The sequence below is a fragment of the Coenobita brevimanus genome, chromosome 92 (assembly GCF_032717465.1).
Source record: "Coenobita brevimanus isolate Jiangsu-jjx chromosome 92, ASM3271746v2, whole genome shotgun sequence".
NCBI lineage: Eukaryota > Metazoa > Arthropoda > Malacostraca > Decapoda > Coenobitidae > Coenobita > Coenobita brevimanus.
In genome coordinates, this window is record NC_137045.1 from 9,374,381 (window position 1) to 9,393,499 (window position 19,119).

A 19,119-nucleotide genomic window follows, 5' to 3' on the forward strand; every position below is an offset into this window, starting at 1 on the left:
GCCCGCCAAAACTACTGCCTATATTGTTTTTCCGCGTTGTATACCCTACCAATACCTTCGATCTTCACCAAATTTACGTTACTTGGTTTTGACGTTGTCTTCAACGTACTCTGTCTACCTCTCCATTAAGACTACCAACTGCTAATTACTTTACCCCGAGAAAGGTCGGGCCTGGCAATATCATTTTTATTCTAACTTATCTTAAAACCGCCATCTCTCCATCTTGAATACAGAGCTGTACCGTTATTAACACCAGAATATGATGCTAGTCACGAAGAAGTAATATGGAATGGATGTAGAGCCACAATATTGTCTTATTTTGCCAGTGAGTTGCGCGAGATAAATATGCACCAGGACGACAATCTGGGGCAAGGTGAACAGAGTATAGGAGACCCGTTCCACCAAAACAACGCTGTTCACTCCCGCCCGTCAAATTACCTTCTGTTTGTGGTTACGAAGTGTCTCTTTCTCGGTGATTACTCTCATCACACCATTATGTATCCCTGCGCTGCCACCCACGCAGTGTCAACAAAAAAATATAAAAATCCAACAGAATATTGAAATGTAGTATGTGGAAAGAGTCGCTACGAATGAGGAGCTAGGAAGCCACTCACGCCAAGAAGAATATGGACACTTAAGGATCTCTGCCTTCTACTCGTATGCGTCATATTCCTTCAGTTCACCCACCTTAACTTGGCGGAGAATTTCGTCCTGTTGCAGCCTATTTCACGTAGCTAGACTGCAGAATACGACAAAACTAGGGCTGTAGATCCTTGTTATGGCGCTTTTTCGTGACGAGCATCATATCCTAGTGTTTCTATTGCTGCAACACTGTAAGATGGAAAGACTGCAATTTTACGCCTGGTCAAAGTGAACAGCGTATAGATTTCCTTATTCAGACGCCCAGAGGCCAAGTGAACAGTAGAAATATTTTCGGTGCGCAAGGAAGCCAAAGTTCCTGATCCCCCCCCCCCTTGCTTAACCGATGACTTTTTTTTTTTTTTTTTCACTTTATTCTTGCTAGAGACAATTTCATTCGATTTTAGAAACTCTGTTACTGAGGGATAAGTAAGATATATTTTACCTTCCCAGTTCCAAAATCACTCCGAAGATCATTAAAATCGTCTATAAATAGTAAGAATGAAGTGGAAAAATACGTCAGTGGACTAAAGGGGTAAACAATTTTTTTTTTCTTTTTTTACCCAAAGTTAAGAAGCAGGAAAACTGAACTGACCTTAATGACAGTACGAGGAGGAGGAGGAGGAGGAGGAGGAGGGAGAGACTGATCATGCGGATGATGAATGGAAGGTTATTCGGGAGTAAAGGAAAGGAGAAAAATGAGAAAATGGAGAATGAGGTAGGCGGGGGCGCGGAAATATAGCCGGTGGAGCGGAAGAGAGGAGACAAGGCGAAGTAAAGGCCAGGAGGTGGGGAGGAAAGGGGTAGAGGAAGCTGATGATGTGGAGGAAGGAGAGAGAAATGAGAGAGTGGAGATGAAAGGAAGTGTGTGTGTGTGTGTGTGTGTGTGTGTGTGTGTGTGTGTGTGTGTGTGTGTGTGTGTGTGTGATAGAGAGAGAGAGAGAGAGAGAGAGAGAGAGAGAGAGAGAGAGGCAAAATCCCAAAACATGGACAAAAGAGAAAGAAAAGAGAGATGAGAATGAGAGTAGAGATGAGAGGAAAAGGGAAGGGGGAGGGAAATTCAGGAGAAATGCCGAAACAAGAGACACAGGAAAGAAGAGGGAGAGAGAAAAGAGAAGAGAAAAGAGGGAGACAACAGAGATAAGGGGAAAAGGGAGGAGAGAAAAATTAGGAAAAAAAAATGAATCATGGGCGAAAGGAGGTGCGGAGAGAGGTACAGGGATGATGAAAACTGGGGTGAAAGAGGTAGGAGAGGGAAGAGGAGAGAAGAAGGGAAGGAGAGAAAAGTGGGGAGGGACATGGAAAGAGAGAAGGGGAGGGAAAAAGAGAAAAAGGGAAAAAAGTGATACAAAGGAGAGGAAAACGGAGAAAAAAATGACATGAAACAAGAAGAACAAAAGAGGAACAAAATGAGAGGAAAAGACGGGAGGAAAAAGGCAAGAGTGAAGGACAGGGTAATTATTTAGCTCACTTGTATAGCCTTCCATAACTACCAAGACATAATAACTCAATAAAAAAAAACAAAAGAAAAGAAAAGAAAAAGAAAAAAGAAACACCTCGGTGGACTGCAGGCTTAATCTACCCTTCTTCCCTTCCTCTACAGTCCATCATTCTCTTTTCGGGGGGCAGGGAAGTAGTTGAGGGGCGTTCGTGTAATCAGGTTGCTAAGCCTCCCGGTTATGTCGGTGTCACCACGTGAAGGCGTCCCTCTCCACCAACATGCCCGTAAAACTATAACATCTCTCAAGACATCGAGGATACGTCAAGCTTTGTTGGGCTATAATATTGTTAAATATTTACAATTTTTAAGTCTCATAACTATAAATTACTATATCTACCAAAGTGCAAACAACTAAAGTAGCTTACATATGTGAAGCTATTTCTTTCTTTTTTTTTTTTACATAAGGAAGCAAAACTAATGGTGGTAACAGTTTTAGTTAAGTTTCATTACTATACAAACTTTATTGCAAAATGTCTTAATTTTCGTATGTAATGTATACATTCTGTCTTCCTGTAATTACTGCACTGCAAGAAAACCAAAATGTGTAAAAATGTTTTGCGTAGCGTACCCTGCATTTAAAACAATATCCGTCACATGGAAAAAAAAAAAAAAAAAAAAAAACGCCTCCCCGCCTCTCCCCTGAAAGCACGAGTGCTAAGTTTGCCACCAGAGTCCAATAGTTACAAAATTACGCCCACCCCACCTGACAGCCTCAACCGCTAATCTATATATAAACAAAAGCAACTCCCGGGCTAAAGAATTCTCTCAACACTCTATCGGCTCCCGGAATGGCGAAAATACTGCGTCTCTCCCGCGTCATGCCGCCATTTATTTCCCATTTTCACCCTCCTATGATTTCTTTAGGGGAAAGTTTGGCAGAAACGCGCGGACGCTTCCCGGGCGAGGAAAATGACGCCAGGCAAGGCAACCAGGTGCCATATTTACAAAGTTTCTTCACCTTAACCAGCTCTCGGCCTGTGTACACGATTTTCCTTTTATACCTGCTGCCCACAGACGACTTTTCTTTGGCAGTTCTGAAGAGGTTTCTCGTAGGGAAGGGGTTAATGAAGCCTGTATTTGAATTGTGATGTATGGAAAATAAAACAAAATCCTTTGAAGGTACAATGAATAAAGAAAAAATTTCCGTACGTCAAAGCTGCAGAGAGAGAGAGAGAGAGAACTCTGACATCCGGCAAACTGCTTAACCCTCTCATACATGGTCGGGTCGTGATAGAATTCAATATTGCATTCCAGCTGCGGCCAGACGATTTTATTCATCTGAGAGTGGGTCACAGGAGGCAAAAGTGTTAATACTGTCGCTATTAACACAAACATGATACATATTACTTAACTTGTGAGAGACTTCTCGATTTGAAGGGATTGGATTTAGCTTTCAGAGGCATTCACTAGGTTGGAAGAAATCGTTTGGAGATGACAGGAATGAATTTCAAAAGGATATCATCGCAGCCACGGCGTTAACACTGAGGCTCCAGTGACTAGGCTGAATAAAATCGTCGACTGGCAGTGGTTAGAATAAAACACACACACACACACACACACACACACACACACACACACACACACACACACACACAACCCCCTGCACACACACACACACACACAACCCTCCTTACACACACACACACACACACACACAAAACCCCCCCTTACACACTCACACACACAAACTAACCCCTCAACCTCCCCATACAAACAAACCTTCCCTCCCACACACACAACCCCTCCCCCCCCCACACCCACACACGTTAAATCGAAGTGAAAGGAAAGGGGGCGGGTTAGGCTCCTTGATAAAAACGCGAAGCCAGGAAATTTCCCCGCCACCAGTATGCGCGGCAGGGGAAGGGCGGGGGAAAAAAATACGACATTGTTTACTGTTACTGTGGGTGACTCGCTGCTGGCTTTACGATCGTTGCGGCTTTAAAACGGGTGGCTTTTCTCTGCCGTGCTAAACTCGAGTTCTTTAAGAGGCCTGGGTAAAGTTCGGGGTAAGGAGAGGGGATGGGAGTTCTGAAGAAAAAAAAAAATGGAGAGAGAGAGAGAGAGAGAGAGAGAGAGAGAGAGAATAAAGCTAAAAAAAAGGCAGGAGGGCATGAATATATAAAGATACAGGAGGAGAAACTTCCAACGAAGAGAAAAGAAAATAAGACACAAAGGGTGCAAACAAATGAAAACGGAAAGCGAAAACCTAGAGGAGAAACGAAAAAAAAAAAAAACGAGACAAACTGGGAGGGGAGAGGATGTAACAAGGAAGCCTAAATTTCTCAGAGACTGTGCTACACTCTCCCCCTACCCTATCCCCTCCCCTCCACTTTCCCCAACCTCCCTCCCCCTACAATACTCCCTACCCAACCCTCATCCCACCCCACAGTAAGGGGTTGTGTTGCATGGAAAAACACTCAGCGACACTGGAGGGCCTGAAACATACCCCCCACCCTCTCCTTACCCCCTCTCCCCCTGCCCCTCCCCTACTTAGTAACGCTTGAGGGGAGGGGGCTGAATAACAACCCCCCTCCCCAAACTCTTGCCCCAGTGGCCCAAAGTTTTAATCTCATCCCCCATGGAGTCTGTGTTGCCAGGCCTGATGTGATGAAGGCCGATACCACTAACAACTCCACCAGCAACGACAATACCAGCAATTTATTAGCAATTTATGATAACAAAGCCATGGCACAATCGCAACAACAACAAAACCAAGAACAAGAGTCAAGAACAAGAACAATGTATATTTCATACCTAGTTAAAGAGAACAGAGTACAAAAGCGCAAAAGGAAAAAAAGGTGTGTGTGTGTGTGTGTGTAAAGTACAGGGTAGGTAAGACTTTAACGGTTACGTTTGGTCCCTTTAGTGCAACACCCATTTTATTAATTCAAAGTTCTGGAACGTAATAAGAATTTTGTTTTTAATGGGGTCCTTCTGGAACCTTTAATTCCTTCATAACCTCATACCAAGAATATTTTATTTTGTTTTTTATTCTTGCTACTGACGATTCTAGTCAGCTTAGAAGACATAATGATCCGATCTGGACTACCGTAAATATAAAAACATTGTATTCTAGCCATGTCCTACGTATATGCCATAAAAAATTTCAGTCCTCAAACTTAAGTGGTCGAGCTTTAGGGTCACCTTTTTTTTTTTTATCGATCCTATCCGGGTTCTGGTAGTCGGATAAATATGATATCTGGTCAGACGAGGCGGCCAACCAGTACTGTAATATGACAAAGACTGAAGGCTGTAGCTCAAACGGTATGCAAATGACAGCGATTTTTAAACCTTCCCTAGAATAATAATATTACTGACAAAAACAAGAAAACTTCCCACGGGAATACGGGACGTTTTGATAATAATCGAGCACGAATTGTGGTAAGGAGATACAATAACCAGGACAATAGAAAAGGGCGAAAAAATGTAAAAAAAAAAAAAAAAAAAAAAAAAATCAAGTTCCTAGAGGGGCATTCAGTGGGCCGCATCTCTCAGACAAGGGCAACATAATTTCCAAACCCCTCTTCATAATAGGTTGGGTTTTCTCATAAATTATTAGGGTTTCGCAAAAAAATGTTTTCCGGATCCAGAATCTGTATAGTAGATCCAGATCGGTCCCAAAAGTTGACCGATTGTTCCCTGGGGCATGGGCCATCTACCCACCAAATTTAGTCCAATCCTCCCTTTTAGTTTTTGAGTACTCCTCCAAACAGAAAAACAAAGACGCAAACAAACAAACACAGGTGAAAACATACTCTTCTTGTCAGAGGGAATTACCAAACACGTCTTAAAAAAATCCAACAACAAATTAGCTTTCATACATAAATTACCGGAACACTTCAGTTAATCAAATGCGGGTAGAAAATTAAGTTATGGACCCTACTTTCTTATTTTTTAATACATATACTCCTGCGCGGACGAGCCTTAAGATTTTTTTACTCCATCATAAACGAGGCCGGAGAATTCCCCCCCCCCCTTTTTTATCCATCATAGACGAGCTCAATATTTTTCTTATTGTTGCGTAGACCTTTTTTTCTTTTCTTTCTTTTTTTTTTTTGTACAGCAGAGTAAACGAAACTAGATTTCTTTTTTACTCTTGTGCACACGAACCTGTTACTTTCTACTCCATCGTAGACAAGCCTTAAGTATTTTTTCCCACTACTCGAACGTGCACGAACCTAACAATATCTTAAAACTAAAGCGCAAAACACGAACCTATGAAATGATTTTTTAAAATCCATCGTCGACGAGTCTAAATTAGGTAATGTATGCCATGTTCATCAGAGAAATATGATGTAAAACTTTCTGTAGGTTTTTCTCTCTCTCTCTCTAACGAATGGATGTGTTGTTCAGCCCATCGTACATGAGGCTAAAGCAAGTGGAGATAATGTATGCAACGTTCCTCGAAGAAATTATATGCAAAATGGCAATTAAGGCCCTTTTGTAAACATACTTAATCGTTCCCAGACTCAAGACTCCCACCCCATCACTTCTAATCTTCGTGTCCACAGCTAAATGAAGAACGGAAGAGGAGGAGGAGGAGGGATGGAGAGAGGTTAGGAGGGAGGAGGAAGAAGTGCGAGTTTAATATTAATTTTTTTGCGCTACCTTTTCCGTGTGTTTTTCTCGCCCTCTTCTTTCATTATTAAAAAAAAAAAAAATCTGTAGTAAATTAGCCGGAGAGTCACTGTGGGATGAGGTGTGGCCTTTCTAGTCTCCTGGCCTCTCTCTCTCTCTCTCTTCATTTTTATTTTTTTGGTTAATGTTTTCCACATTTTCTCCCTTGCTTCGTGCTCTTTATCTTATCCCACTGTATCTTTTCCCTTCTTCATCCTATTTTTTCCTCCAGTATTTTCATTTTGGCCACCTTTGTTTTTAACCATGCTCTTTCTTCAATTTACTATTTTTCCTTCCCTCCCATGCTCCCTTGGCTGGTACTTTTAATTATATGTGTCGCCTCCTCCTCCCTCGTCCCCCTCCTCCTCTACAAGGTGTTTTTCATTATCCCTGCCTCCTCCCCTGATCCTACTCCTCCTCCACCTCGCTCTTTCTCCTGCCCCTCTTCCTTACTCTTCCTCCCGCTCAATCTTCTTCACTTAAATGACTGCTGAATTTTCTACACATAATCTTGCTTTTTGCGTTCCCTTCCTCCCCTCCTTCCTCGTATCTTTCTTTCACTCATCTGATTTTCTCTCCATTTTTCTAGTCTATCATCCTCTCTCCCTCCTTTCTCTCTCTCCTCCCTTCATTCTACATACCTCAACTTTTTTTTTTTACTTCCGCTCTTATTTATCCCTCCTTTATTCTTCATATATCTTACCTATTTATCTTCACGTATTTTTTCATTATTTCCTTTCCTTATCTCCTCTTCCTCTTTTATATTTTCACCGTTTTTCTTCCCTTTCCCTCCTTTCTTCATTACTACACTATTCTTTACACTGATCTCTCTCTCTCTCTTTCTCCCTCTCTCTCTCTTAGTAAGCGCATATTTCCCTCATGCTCCATTTTCTTTTTCTTTTTTTTTCTTTTTTTTTTACTTCCACCCTGCCTCCCCATTCTCATTTTCTGTTGTTCCAACATTCTCCCCCCCCCTTCTCTCTCTCTCTCTCTCTCTCTCTCTCACTTTTGCTTTTCATCATACTCATCTTTTTCTAGCTTCTTTTTTCCCTTCCCCCTTAAGTTTTCTTCACCCAGTCTATCTTCACAACCCACTCTATCACGTTTCCTTCTATTTTCCTCCCTGCTTCTTATCTACTAGCCTCCTCCCCTCTCTTCCTGTCTTTCAGTTTCTCTCTGCCTTTCCCTCCATCTCTTTTCTTCTCTCTTTTGTTTCTCGGTTTCTCTTTCCTAGTTCCTCCATGTCACTCATTCTGTCTCCCATTTCTCTCCTCCATTTCTCATCTCCAGTCTCCTATCTCATAATTTCTCTCTTCTTGTTCCTCCATTCTTTCATAAGTCTGCTAATCACTTCACTGGTCTGTCTATCTATACCTACCCATCTATCAATCTGTCTGTCTGTCTGTCTACCTACCCACCTTGAAGACCCAGGTACATATAACGCAGTCTTATTCTGAATCATAAACAACAAAACTTTGCCAACTGGATCAATTTCCTAAATGAAAGATTAGCAAAACACAGGTTATTTTAGTCTTTTAAATAATTTTGTATCTTCACAGCAATGTAGGCTATGTGTTAACTGCATGTAAATTGGCGATAAAAGTTCGTATACTCTTCAATTTTTCTATTTTTCACTTTTCTATGTTGGCAAAGACTGGTAGATTGAGATAAGCTTTGCATGTCTCTGTCCACCGCTTACTACACCCGCGCTCGCTTGGGTGTTGTGTTTTGAGTGGTGTGTAATTCACCGGCTCGGTCAGGATCACCTGATGGTCGTGATCGTCAGTGTGTGTGTGTGTGTGTGTGTGTGTGTGTGTGTGTGTGTGTGTGTGTGTGTGTGTGTGTGTGTGTGTGTGTGTGTGTGTGTGTGTGTGTGTGTGTGTGTGTGTGTGTGTGTGTGTGTGTGTGTGTGTGTGTGTGTGTGTGTGTGTGTGTGTGTGTGTGTGTGTGTGTGTGTGTGTGTGTGTGTGTGTGTGTGTGTGTGTGTGTGAAGCAGCGACGCACTGGCACAATCTGAGAACGAGTTTAACGTCGTTTGTGAATCTGGTTTGCCAATTCCCCACATCGACAAGGGAATGGGAGCGAGGACGGGGGGTGGGGGAGGAGAGGCGAGGGGGGACTAAATCAAAGCCCAGAATCCGAGCAGCCTTTACTAAAATCAATATACTGAATTGGGGACAGTCAAATATAAATACAGAATAATTAATACGTCAATGTAAAGGCGTTATACTCTTTTTACCTCCAGATTTTCGTCGTTTTGCGACTTATTTCACGCTGCTTAGTAATGGACTACGACCACACCATATCTCAATATTCTCTTTCACAGCACTTCTTCATGATTAGCATCATTCTAACGTTCATCTACAGTTACAATTCAGCATTCATGATTTTTTTTTTTTTTGCTACGTTAGAGTTAATTAAAGTGGACAGAACTTTATCACCCTGAATTGTACTCTCGTAATTTAGCTCCTTTCCTGTAGCTGTCCACGTATTTTAAGCAAACAATTTCTGTCGATACTGCAATAAATAAAATAAAATAGCCCAAACATAAATACATACATCTAAATAACATACAAGCGACCATCCTACGCTCTTAAACTCAAACACGTCAAGCATACTTCACTGCAACTACCACCATATTAGTTTATTCAGCTCGGGGAGGATGTCTGGTAATTGAATAATTAAAAGAAACTCACTCGTCTGCTACGAGAGATCTGTTCTTAACTGAATGCAGATGTCCCCAGGTAACAAAAATGACAAATAAAAATACGTCATTGAAGCAAGGTGGCTCATATATAACAGGAAAAAAGAAAAAAAAAAAAAAAAAAAAAAGAACATGATGATGCGACCGATAAACCCACGAAAATTCGACTTAATATGCCTTTATACTACAGGGTGATTCAGTACTCCGAGACCCAAAAATAATTCCAATATTTTCCTTATCAATGAATCGATATACATGAAATTCGATAATTAGTTTCATATTAAAGTTTATCGACAATTATACAAAAATTTGAAAGCAGTCTCATTCAGCGTTGAAGCACAATTAAACCAGGTATTCTAAAACATCGAATTTCCGGTGCAGTTTAACCTCTGGTGTGGCTACATTCCTTCATGATGTTTTCTTTTAGCTAATCAGATATACCGGGCAGGTTTTCAAATAATTTCCCCACAAGATGTCCACACAGCAAAGAAAACATGTTCAGCCAAATCAGGAAAACAAAAATTGGGTGGTCATTTAGCAAGTATGGCATGATCACTGAATTAATGTCATTGACAAAATGCTGCCCACGCAGTGATGTACTAGTGAGAGGACAGTACAGCGTATTTCATTTCCAGCATATGTCTCTGAAAGTTCAAATGTCGGAGTGTTCTCAAATGCAGTAAAAGACTAACAGAGGGAAGTTTATAAAAACGAAGTTACATGTAAACCCGTTCATTAACAGATGATACATTGGCGTTATTCTGAGGCCTTAGAATAGTGAATCACCCTATAAAACGAGAACTGGGTCCGTATTCTCGTGGTTATGGAAGCTTCCCCAACAACTCTTCCTTAGCGATTTATTTCTGGATATGGCTCGTCAACATCCTTTTGTACGTTATTTATGTAGAGTATGAAGGATTTTTATAACACAAAATGGGGCAGCACGGTGCAATAAGCGAAATAAATCACTCAGGAAAAGATGTTAAGGAGCTTCCTTAACCGACAAGAATACAAGCTTTGGGACCCATTTTGAACTTCAGCCTGTCCTGCGTCGGACTTGAGACGGCCCGGGGGAAAAAAAAAAAAAAAAAAAAAAAAAAAAAAAAAAAAAAAAACTATGCTAAAACAAGACCTGAGTCGGTCACAGGCCGTGCCCGAGGTTCCCCAGCCCATGCTTCATCCCAACACGCCTGAGAATGACATGCGCATTGTGTGGCTCAACACACAACTAGTACTGTATTACACTACTTCATTACTTAAATTTTATCTGAGGTCAATATCCTAAGTGGCTTCGGATGTTTCAGAATACCACTTTTAGCATTTTACAAGGTACACTACACCTCAGCACCACTTTGTAATGTACTAATGTAAAAGATGTTGATGTTAAAACTACATAAAGAACAAAAGAGACAATGTTAAGTGTAATGTGCAATAATATCGCTAAGAACAAGGTGCTGCGATGCTTCCTATGCATACGGCCTTAATAATGATATTTGATCGATTTCACTCAGCATTCTTTTATGGTAAAGGACAGTGGCTGCACGTGACTCTCGCCAATATATATACCCTACGGAAAAGATTCTGGTGTTAAAAATAAATATATAAATGCGTGTCACACTAATCTCTTTCCCAGATTAATTTCATTATCGTTTAGCAAATCATTTTCTTACTTACCTTTTCGAAACTCTCCCCAGTGCAGTGTGGTTTCATATTGTGCAATATTAAGGAATCATCACAGTGTATTCTACGGAATAAGAATACTGAACAGTTCAGTAACTCTAAACAAATGCAATCTTTAGAATGTAGGCAACGTTATACAGTTTTTATATTATTTAACACAGGTCACAATGATCATAACAATCCTTAAGTTATTCATTGTCATATCCTGATATGTAGGTTGGCGTACCTTTCTGACACTCTCAGCCTACTCGATTCAATATAACGTGAGTTCTTATGCAAAAATTCCATCCATTATAATGAATACAAACATTACATATACTGGCGACGGTATTCAGTTCTTTTGTTTTTCGTCACTAATGGGAATTATTTTCAGTAGGCTATATCACACAACTCTCAAACTGTCTCTCACCATCAGAACAATAATGATGTACGCTACATTTTAAAATTTTGATACTATTCAGCGCTGTTATTTTGAAATTATTATACTGAACACTGCAAAATTGCACACAAATATTAATTAATAATGTCTAACAAAATCTCGATCCTATAAGCGCATTTAAAGCATCTCTGCACATGCAACCATTGAGGGTTCAACAGCTGACACTCCAGTTTGGTCCGTTCTGCTGTCTTCTGAGAGAGTTTGCAGGAGCACCCGCGAATGCTGAAACTCGACGTACATCGTAACCCACATTTCACTACCTGCTCACATCCATCCTTACTTTGTCTATGTAAACATGTATCTGTCCGACTGTATGTCTTTTTTGTTTTCTATACCAACTATACTACCAACACTGAGTTTGAATTAATGGCCGATACACTCCAGGCCGAGCAAGCGTCATCGACCTATCTCTGCGTGTGTGTGTGTGTGTGTGTGTGTGTAGTCAGTTCTAAGTATTAAGATACACAGACCACACACACATAGGTCACTATTAGGTGGTTCACTCTTAACAGTATTAGGGTTTGCTTTCATCAGAGAGAGAGGGGGGGGGGAGAGGTGATGAATGAGACAGGAGGAAAGAACAGGCTGAACAAGGAAATGGAGGAGGGGGAAGAAGGGGGGAGGAGGAGGTGGGGGAGGAAAAAAAAAAGAGAAAGATGAATGAGGAGGGGGATGATGTGAGGGGGGGGAGAAAGAAAGGAAAAGAGACGGATGAAGGCGAGATGAAGGATACAGGGGGAAGAAAGGAGGTGGATGAAGACAGAGGGTGGGGGAATGGGAGAGAGGGAAAGGGAGGGTAAAGATAAGAAGAGGAAAAGGGATGGGGATGAATTGAGGTGGAGGTAGAGGGAGAAGGAGGAGGAAGAAGCTACCAGGATGAGGTACAAGGTGCAGTGGAACAGGGCAGAGGGAATATGGAGGGACAGAAGGTAAATGGGGTGTGGGGAGGTTGGAGGAAGAAGGGGGAGGCAGGAGACAGTGGGAGATAGGGATGGAAGAGAAGGGAACAGGGGGAAATGATAAAGGGGAATTTGAGAGTGAAGGGAAAGAAGGAGGAAAGGGGGGGGGCAAGGGGAAGGAGGAAGAAAATGAGGAGCGAGAGGATGGAGGAAGGGAAAGAAGAGGAAGGATGGGAGGAGAGAGGAAGGCGAAGGGTACAAGGAGGAGAGGAGGGGTAAGAAGTATCATGACAGAGAACCTCAGTGAGTGCAGTGCTCTTGTGTTGTTGGAAATACGGGCTAGCTGTGATAGGGCTTTTCCCGGGGTACTGTGGTTGTGATGGTGCTGGTGTTAAGATGCTGGTGGTATGGCGCTGATGTGATGGTGCTGGTGTTATGAAGTTGGTCTTCTGATGGAGCTTTTCGGTGGGTATTGTTGTGGTGGTGCTAGGGTTGCGATGGTGTTGTTCTTCTTTGGATGGTGATGTCGTGATGCTGCTGCAAGGATGCTGATGTGATGCAGTATTTACAGTTGTTGTGATGCTGTTATTACGGAGTTCTTGATGTGGTGTTGCTGTTTTGGTGGTCTTAACAAAATAGTGGTGACAGAAGTGTTGGTGATGTGGCTGCAATGGTAGTGAAGTGACAGTAATTGTAGTAGAGTAGCAGTTGTGGTACGGATGTAATTGTGAAGTCTGGTGTTGCTGTTATGGTGGTGGTGGTGGTGGTGGTGGGGACAGTGATGGAAGTATTTGGGCGTTGCGGTGGTACTGGTGGTGGTGGCGTGGTGTTGGCAGTGGTGAGAGGCGAGACAGGAGGAGTTATGGCCACACATCCGTTCACATCCCTCCACACACACACACACACACACACACACACACACACACACACACACACACACACACACACACACACACACATACATACATACATACATTCATTCATACACGAACACGAGCGCACATGCACAAACTTCATACATACACGGGTAAATACACACACACACACACACACACACACACACACACACACACACACACACACACACACACACACACCTGGGCCTGCCTCTCTAATGGGCTGAAAGGAACAAGTCCAACGTTGCATCACTAATGTCCAGGGAGTCAGTCCTATTAGAAGGATGGACAAAACGAAATTAAAAAAAACACCAAAAATTCTCTCTCTGTTCTTTCACTTCACAACAATACCATGCGATAATCTAACTATTAAAGTCGGCCATCTTCATCCCCTGTTCTTCCTCTCTAAGCTGTTCTGTTTAGGAGAGACTTCCATCTGGCGGGGTTACATATAGTCCTACTGTAATCTTTATTATCCTCATAAGCGCGAGGGACCTTCCATACGTTGAATAAATACGTTTGGAGAAAGCAAGAATAAGACGAATAAAATGGTAATCGTAGTACAGCAAGAATAAAACGAATAAAATGGTAAGCGTAGTAATGCAACAAAACGAGTAAAATGGTGATCGTAGTGTAGAGTTTTGTTAATTTCACAGCACAAATTTCCAGCTGCCTGAAGGTCAGTAAAGTGGCAACACTCCCTCCCGAATAACAAGCCGCGTATTAAAACACCTGTTAGCGGCTTTCCGACGTCACCAGAAGTAAAAATAAACCAGAAATCAACTTGCTAATAAACAATGCGTCTATGATGGGATGTTCCAGGAATCCAAAACACGTGAGTAATTTTAAAATCACACGGCAAGAGAGACAGCGACAAGACTGAGTGTTACTGACATGGGACATAAACTGCAGATTCCCGCCAAAAAGCCCTCTGGACTGCTTCCCTCCCGCGGTATTTATCTTAGGCTTTCCGTTTCTCTCTCCTCTTCCTTGTGCCGCCTATAATCCAATTTGCTTTTGCCAGTTTCCCTCGCCACGCCACGACGAGCAAGGTCTGTGCGCAGAGAGAGGGCTTTTTTATGGTGCAATAAAAGCCCGAACAGGAGGTTGCACTTCGCCTGTCCCTTTCCCGCCATTATGTCAGCTGATGCGGCAACAATGCCCGCTCGCCACCTCAACAACGCTCGCATCAGGCTCTCTTGAGGGAGGAAAATAAGCTACTTGCAAGATTTCCGTGTATTTTATGCAGCGACTAAAAGCTACATTAATCCTGAAAAAAAAAAAAAAATCAGTTACTAAAAACTATGGTACATTCTTTCAGGAAAAATGTAATTCAGCGAATATATACGTTGGATGAACCTGGTGAAGATTTCTGCTCTTAAACGGGCAAATAAGGTCATGAATTTGGAGAATTTTTGAGCTTGAAAAAAAAAAAAAATAGTAATCTACTTGCAACTTTTTAAGGTATTTTATTCTGGGATCTAAAGCTACCTTCTTTCTGAAAGAAAAAAAAAAAGTAACAGCGACCAAACAAAACAGATGAAAATTATCGCTCTCCTAGAGAGCACACAACATGCCATGAATTTAGGAGAATATATTTTCTTACCTTAACAGAAAGTCAACCAAGCCCTTCGCAAACAAGGCAAAGATGGAAGCGCTCACCAGCCTTCCAGAGTGAATAAAAATTTCTGGTATTTTCTTCTCCCAGGGCAGTAAATTCCCCCCACGCAGGGCAGGAACTAGCGCCCGACTTTATTTCCTGGTTGTCTGAGCGCTGCATTGTCAAGCTCAGAGTTCGCCCTCAAATCTGGAAGCTCTCCCTCTTTTCCGTATCACTTGCACACCCTGGTTTCATATTATTTTCTACTTATTAGCATCTCTCTCTCTCTCTCTCTCTCTCTCTCTCTCTCTCTGTCTCTCTCTCTCTCAGCCTTCATTACCATATGCTTGCATCACTTTTTATAAACTTGTGTATCACTTTGGAAATCATTAACCTCTTAATACGATGATACATTCATTTTATAAAATTAATGTATACGATTTTTACTTATTTATTCTTGCTACTTACAGAAGATTTATTTAAGTTTCAAGACAACTCTTGAAGAGGTAATTGAAGGTTATCTCTAATCTCTCCAGTCTGAAAATTCTGCAAAGCTACATAAAGCTGTAATAACTATAAATGTAATAATAAAAAAAATACGTCATCTGTATGAAGGGCTCCGAGGCTGCTGGAAAGTAGAAGTATTTACGATTTGTACTCTTCACTTCACACAAACCCACAAAAATGCCTAATATTTGTACTTTTCACATGACACAAATCCACAAAAGCTGCTAAGATTTGTACTTTTCACCTGACACAAACCCACAAGCAACAAGGAAGTGATCTGTGACTGCCAGCACTACAAGGAACCCGTATCCCACACTGATCACAATACAAATAAATAACTAAATAAATAAATAAAAGTAAAAATAAAAACAAAAAACCGGGTTAAAAAAATCTACCTTACCTTCGGGGACATGACGTGATACCAGTAACAACACACATTAAACGACTGTGTGTGTGTGTGTGTGTGTGTGTGTGTGTGTGTGTGTGTGTGTGTGTGTGTGTGTGTGTGTGTGTGTGTGTGTGTGTGTGTGTGTGTGTGTGTGTGTGTGTGTGCCTATTCACAAGCATCAAGGGAGTGGCCTGTGACTGCAAGCAACACAAAGGGTCTTAAATACCACAAGCATCACGAGAAAAGCAAAAATAAAATGAAAAAATGAAAAAAAAAAAAAAATAAAATGGTGTGGTAAAAGCGACTCGTGTGTAGATTTGCCCCCACACTCGGCACCATATCCTAACACGATACAAACGAGACACACAAGAACCAGAATTTTCTTTTATTCTTATTCATGCTGCCTCCAAACGACTTTATTCCGTTTTATGAGTCAGTTGGCAGTAAAAGGGCTAATGAAGGCTACATATCACTACAATTACTACTACTACTTCTACTACTATTTCTTCTTCTTCTTCTTCTTCTACTACTACTACTACTAACTACACTACTACTACTGTTGCTGATGATGATGATGATGATTAATAATAATAATAATAATAATAATAATAATAATAATAAAATAGGTAATACCGTAATTATAATAAATAAATGCACACATAAACAAATAAATAAAATCCGAGTAAACTCAACACGAGTAAATATCTGCCCACACACTGCGACATAACGTACCACCAACTACAAGCCTACCCACACACATAAGAATTCCCGCCAAGAGTTACGCTCGTAATATGGAGGGCTTAGGTGGCTTTCCCAGCACCTTTCCCTTGGCGATTTATCTTTAATATTACACTTCAGTATTCTCGTCTAGGCCATTTGTCTTCTTAACCCCTTGAATACGGCGACTTTTTTTTTTTTGTGCTCGACTCTGGGCATAGGCTTCACAGCCTGCTCTCAAGGCCCAGTAGTCCTCCTACATATCATACACCTCTACATGTCACCACTTCACCCACCGTCCATACTGAATACATGCTAGGGCTGTCTCATGCAGGACTGGTGTATTGGTATTAGCGGGGGTATTTTTACATGTCGGCGGGTCTTCTGGTAGATCGGTAAAGTTTGCTTTACAAGAAATTCAAATCCTTAAATTGTTCCCTGCCCCAGCAGGGATTTGAACCTGGGTCCGGTAGGATTGCAGGCCACCTCTCTACCGATTGAGCCACCAGACGATTTTATTCAGCTTACAGATTTTAAAGACTGGAGGAGTTAGATATGGCCTTCACTAACCACCTCACTACTACAGATCCCTTCTACAGAAAAAAAAAAAAAAATACTTGCGATTACCTGATTACAATAAAAAATCAGTCATCGTACTGATGGGGTTAACAGATATTACATAAATGCCATACATGAATTTCTTTACGTGCAATATACTAAAACAGACTGATACCAGATGAAATACTCCTTTTACTCTAATCTGGTCCAAAAATGCCCTCTCTCCATCGTGAATAATGATTTGTAACAAGAGATTAACGCTAGATTATGATGCAAGTCAAGATACGGTGCTTTAGAATGTAGGGCCGCAGTACTGCCTTATTCTGCCACTGAGCTATGTGAAATGAGATGCAAAAGGACGAAAATCAACGCCAAGTTAAGGTGAAAAATAAAAATGTGTAACAGACGAAAACAGTTATGGCTGAAGGAACGCTCGAGTGGCCTGTATTCCCTTCCTCAAGAGTCTATCCCCAACTCTGACCTATCCTCCGTGGGAGTCTCAGAGCACTTGTGAAATGCTGAAGAATTAACCTTTAGCAAACCACTGCATCTTCACCACAGCTATGATGAAAATGGCCCTCAGCGATGTTCCCCACATTCTGTTATGTCTGGTCATTCATTCTGAGTAAGAAAAGTCAAGATGATGCTATACTGCTTTCTGGTGCGTAGTGTCGGCATATCCAGGGGAAAATCAAGAGAATGGGGATTAGGCAGAGAGGGACTCCACCGATATAATAAGGCACGGTTGTAAAAATGTTCCTCAGCTCCCTCCCTATCCCCCAAGGAAGGATGATGATCTACAGGAGGGCAATTTCAGCATATAATCCACCAGGTTCGCGTACAAATGAGCCTGGGACTACAACAACAGGGGAATCCAAAATCTGGACCTATGAACTTCGCGATTATGAGCTAGTAGCAGATGGACAGTATGCTAAGCACCTCCACTGCAAGATCCGAGGTGCATCAACTTGGTGAGGTAATGGGTGAACGAGTGACACAATATGATCTGGTATCGGGTATGACCGATCAATCTAATAAAAATTCCAGGCTGATACTATATTATTTCACCATTTATGTCAGATGATACAAAATAAATAATGTCTGCTGTATTACGACACAGACAGAGAGCATTATTTCTGAACTCTTCGTCTCGTGTTTTACTATAATACAACACAGAGTACATTATTTCAAAACTCTTCGTGTCGTGCTTCTTAATATTAAACAGGAAAGTAAAAAACCTTTTTTGCTGATCCTACAAGTAAGAGGAAAATGTCTCCACGGTCACATACACCGAGCTGGAGTTAAAAAGTTAGCATTTGTGAGACGCAGTGGAGTCTTCCTTCTACAGTACGTACAAACAGGATTAGTCCAGGCAACACGATGTCGTCTTTTATATTATTACCGTATTATTATTATTATTATTACTATCATTATTATTATTATTATTATTATTATAATTATTACTACCATCATCATCATTGTTATAATCAATATCATTATTATCAATATTATTATCATTATTATTATTATTATTATTACTATTATTATTATCATCATCACAATCACTATTATTATAATGATTTTATTGGGGGTACTGGCTATCTTCAAACGATATATATAATTATTTTATTGGGAGGGGGGTACTGGCTATCTTCAAACGGTATATTAATCTTTGGGGAACCATCCCGCAGTGAACACCTTAAAAAGGAACGAAATTAATTCCTTCACTATGAACGTCTCCTCAAAACATAACCCCTTCCCTACGATGATCCACTTTTTATCACCCTTAATTTTTTTAGGACTTTTTTTTTTGGCTCAAGTAACACTTTTCGAGCGGCGATCTCTTTACTATAAGCGAGGTCTCCAAGTAAAATCGTCTGGATCAAATTACAGAGTTACTGGATTGAACAAGTTAATTGTCAAGGAGAAATAAGAATAAAACGAAAAACAGGTTATCCGACTGAAAGGACTAAG